This window comes from Sycon ciliatum, chromosome 8, assembly GCF_964019385.1.
Source record: "Sycon ciliatum chromosome 8, ocSycCili1.1, whole genome shotgun sequence".
In the NCBI taxonomy this organism is placed as follows: domain Eukaryota; kingdom Metazoa; phylum Porifera; class Calcarea; order Leucosolenida; family Sycettidae; genus Sycon; species Sycon ciliatum.
The window spans coordinates 33,464,209-33,469,342 of record NC_088650.1 but is presented as its reverse complement, the minus strand read 5'-3'; positions in this window follow the sequence as shown (position 1 = coordinate 33,469,342).

The following is a 5,134-nucleotide window of genomic DNA, read 5'->3' as shown; positions in this document are numbered from 1 at the left end:
CCAGAACCTTCAACTGCTTAACATAACTTGCACGGCACAAAACAGAAAAGTGAGAATCATCGTACACACTAAGACAATCTGGACGTGATAACAAGTGACAAAATACAGCTGACTTTTTGCTCACGTCGCTCTCTTCCGTCTCATCCCGCTCCTTTCCTTCGACCTCCTCCGCCCTATCCTCGTCCTCCGTCTCATCTTCATCATCATCGTCCTCATCACCACCATAATCATCATCAGTCACTTCCTCATCATCCGTTTGATGCTCAGTCTCACTGCACTCCTTATCAGCCTCCAACATGGCTCCATCATCTCCACCAGCATCACAAGTCGTTTGACCGCTGCTCCGCGTCACCATTGCTGGGTTCTCTGCTACCGCACACCCATTTCCATTGTCCATTTTGCGTTGGCCAAGTCCATTCCGTGCATAAATGTCAAGTGAATAGTTTGCTGTGCTTCTTCTGGGTCTATGGGTGAGGATATTGGTTTCATTTTGGTTTGTCGATAATCTCCCTCTCTGTCCCGACACAGTCGGCACCGTGGATCCCATGGTGGATCCCAGCACCGGGGGACCACCGTCTCCGTAGTCACCAAAGGTAAAGGGGGTGGCTCAGGTGGAGGCAAGGGCAACTGCCGAGGTGAAGGTTCAGTGTCTCTCGGTGGCCCCTCCTCCATTCCAGGACGATGATGTTGTGCTAGAGTAGGCTCCGCTGCCGTTTGCAGTGGGTCGAGAAGTGGTGGCCAGGTCAATGATGGCAAACCCACCCCAGCTCCAGCCACCCACGGCACCCCAGGTGGTGGGGCCGGTGGTGGCACGGGAACAGGCGGCGCTGTCGGCACAGCGTGTTTGTCTACTGAGCTAACTGGGTTCTTACACGGCCTACCACGCGTTGGCCGCTTTGCTCTGGCTGCTGGTGGTAATAAGTGCAACGGCACATGTTGTCTGATACGTGCGTTCAGGTGTTGAAGAGTCCTACCAACGTACCGGGCAGCACAATTCCGGCACTCAAAGAGATAAACCAAATGGCTTGAAAGCTGGGGAGGTAGGACATCCTTACTCACCATGAACGCACGTACCGTGGTGAACACGGGGATGAAGTGGGCAGCAAAGTATGTTTTATTGACTAGGGTCTTGATAGCTCTGGACATGCTGACAGACGCGTTGCTTTTCCAAGGCAGGCATAAGTAGATAGGACACTTCCGAGGACCTGTGAATGTATCTTTGTTATTAGATTCTTGCTTCAGTATTTTGTTCAATAAGTCATGTGGGTATCCATTCTTAAGGAATATTGATCTGAGAAATTCCAGCTCGTCGTTTAGCTTCGTTTCAGAGCAGAGCCGCTTTGCTCTCCCCACCAGGTTACGGTAAGGTTCACCTTGTATTGATGTGAGCAATATGAATCATAGACGATGTACTGCCCAGTGAAAGTGGGCTTTCGGTAGACTGATGTTACGACGCTGTTATTAGATTTTTCTACCTGCACATCCAGAAAGGCGAGTTTGTTGTCATGCTCATGCTCACATGTGTATCTAAGCGCTGGGTGTAGGTTGTTTAGATGATGAAAGAATGTGTCACATTGCTCAACAGAATCAAAATATGTAAAAGAATCATCGACGAAACGAACGTATACCTTAGGCCACATCGACTCATTGATCAAGGATTCACAGTATCCAACGAATATATTTGCCAAAACGGGTCCAAGGGGGGACCCCATGGCCACACCGTCCACCTGCCGATACATTATGTCGTTGAACGAGAACTCTACGCCAGTAGTGACCAAGGACATTAACTTGCGGAAGGCTGTCTCCGACAACCAAGGAGTATCTACCGAATCATTTCGATACAGTACATTAGCACAAATATCGATTGTCTCATCCAATGGTACGTTCGTGAACAATGATACTACGTCAAATGAACACATATGAGCACTAGCGGGAACCTGATGAGAGCGCAAGATATCTACAAACTGGAAACTGTCTTTCACTGTGCGCATACAGTAATAACTTTGTACGACCCCGAGAATAACACAGAGCCACCTAAAAAAATAATAGAAGGATAATTTATGATTTCCTATAGCATGAAGGCTCTGCAACTAAATATTGCGACAGAGCTTTCGGCCATAGTTCTGTCAGGTGCTGGTCAAAGGTCATACTAAGGTACCCACCAGCGACCACCGTCAAGTACCTTGGTATGACCTTTGACCAGCACCTGACATTCGCTGATCACATCAGTGCCTTTGAGCGGAAGGTAGGCGACAAGCTAGCTGTGTTTCGTAGAATCCGTGACCGTCTAACAATTGATGCAAAGAGAACCTTCTACAGCTCGTTCATACAGGCTCAACTAGAGTACGTTTCCAATGCTTTTATCATAGTCTTTAGGCTGGGCAACAAGATCGCTTGACTTGCCTCAGCAACCGTGCAGTTAGAACTGTTTTTGGTTATCCAAGGTTCTGTGACATTTCTACTATTCTAGCCAGAAACCACCTAGCTTCTATCTCCTTACGTTTGAGATTCAAATTGTTTGTACTTATTTACAGATCACTACATAAGGTGTGCAGCCCGCTCTTAACAGACTGTTTTGTGACTAGAGTCAATGCCACGCACACAGCGTCAATCACCCGCTCGCAGGATACTCTGTCTCTTGCTCTTCCCCTGGCTAATAACCGCTATGGCCTGTACGCATTAAGCTTCTTAGGTGCAGATCGCTGGAATTCGCTCCCTGCTTCTGTTCGTATTTGCTCCACGCTATCAGACTTCCGCTCATCCATACAAAAACATATAGGGTACTCCGTAAGAAGGCCTTAGGCCTGTGGGAATGCCCTACTAAAAATTTAATAATTAATAATAATAATAATTTCCAATTTATTGCATTCCCAACTCGTCTCGACCACGCGCTCTCAGCTGCACCATAAAGACACCAGCAAGGACACTTCTGTTGAGAGATAATATTCATTTTTCCACGCCTCTAGACAGCTGTTTCGCTCCCTGCCGGAGCTCATCAGTAGAGGATGGTAATGATGATAATGAAGTGTAAAGGAATGATCATTCTTATACATGTACATTGTACAAGAGAAATGAGAGCGCGTGGCTGTGACGAGGTGGGAATGCAATAAATGAAGGCTCTGATTATACTTCCTCCGTATACAAAAACTTCGTGACTTTTTGCAACGGTGTTTTTGAGCAAGTACCTGCTCAACGAACCGCGCCAAAGGCTGTCATCGACAACCCACATTCATGTTGAGGTAGGTTTGGTTGATCTCGAACAGATTCTCCACGAAAGCCATGCGTGTGAGGACGTTGCCGACAGGAACTCACGAGTCAAATGACAAAAAAGCTAACACTTACTTGCTCGAAACTGACACCATGACGAAGTGGAGCTCGCGCCTGGAGCACGGAGTCACGACTCACGCGGCACTCACTGCCCTGAAACTGGCCAGACTCGTAGATCTACTTGCGGTGCGCGGCCCCATACGCAGCGTGAAAACATAAATCGGTTCCGCTCGCACGGAAAGATGAAACATTTCAGTCGTCCTGCAACAAGCGCACACTCCGGATCAGAATGTCGACGACCTGGCTTTCTTCGCCACTCTCCACTCTAGTCAGACGTCTCCGCTGTGGCCTAGCGGAATCGCAGGGACCTCGTCGAAGCCGTTGTAGAATGCTGGGAGGATTCTCATGCCGAGAAAATGCGAAGCGTGTGGATGTGCTTGAGCGACTCGTTTCACGGCATAATGGAGGTCGCGGGTTGGAACGACTGAATATAGTCGACACGGATTCGTACACAGCTCTGGAAATGAAGAGTACGCTAGCCAAAGTCCCGTGTCGGATCATCATTGCAGCTGAAAAGAATCTGAACGAAATGCGAGCGGAAGCAGCGACTTTTGGCGATGCGGAGTCAGCATCGTCAGGTGACAATGACAGGAGCGACGAAGACTCTGAATACACTCAATCTCATTCGTCTGAGTTGCTTCTTTCTTTGTATATAGCTTGTAAACAGGTAAGACAATGCCACGAGTGTTATTCCAAGTCAAACGGAACAATTCCAGAGCTATGCGCAGCCTTCAAAAAAGGTCACAAAGTTTTTGTATACGAAGGAAGTAATAATAAAGTCTTAGTAGTGGGATAATCTGCAATGTTACTAATACTGTCACGCTTTCATGGACTACCGAACATTCATATTTCATGCCTAACTTTTCTGGTATAGGAGCTCCCGTAAGAAGATCATAAGGACTGTCTGGAAACACTTTAAAATTATAATGACAATATTAGATAAAATGATAGGAAGAAGATGTGCTATCACCCGTGCTGCGGGGTGTGGTTGTCGGCCAAAGAAAGACAGTTCCAGCATCCACTGATGCTGACGCTGCGGTGGTGGCCATGGTAGAATGTCACTAATGTCCACCACTTCGGCCAACTCGATTTCGTGAAGCTTGCCGCTGAGGGCTGTCGCACACGACACTGTCACCGATCCACTTCGACATGAGGCAGACGCTGGACCAGACAACACACAACCAATAATGTCATAAAGCTCGACGATGTGGGCTGTCACGCACGACAAGGTCACTGGTACACTGCTTCGACCCGGGGCGGGCGCGGAACCCGAGAACACACATCCGATCTCTGTGTTCCACACAGTCTCGCCGTTGACCTCTTCCGTGCTAACCAGTATCGCCCTTCTCAATTCCTTAGCTTCTTCTCCTTGCGCTTCTACGTCTTGCGTCTCTGCGTCTTGCGCTTCTACATCTTGCGGCTGTACGTCTTGCGCCTCTAACTCATGCGCCTCTAACTCTTGCGCCTCTACGTCTTGCGCCTCTACGTCTTGCGCCTCTACGTCTTGCGCCTCTACGTCTTGCGCCTCTACGTCTTGCGCCTCTACGTCTTGCGCCTCTACGTCTTGCGCCTCTACGTCTTGCGCCTCTACGTCTTGCGCCTCTACGTCTTGCGCCTCTACGTCTTGCGCCTCTACGTCTTGCGCCTCTACGTCTTGCGCCTCTACGTCTTGCGCCTCTACGTCTTGCGCCTCTACGTCTTGCGCCTCTACGTCTTGCACCTCTACGTCCCTCGGCCGAGACTCCAGCTGCTTCTGAGCGTCTCCGACCGATGTCGCCATGCACTGCACCGACGCAGTGGGCCTTGG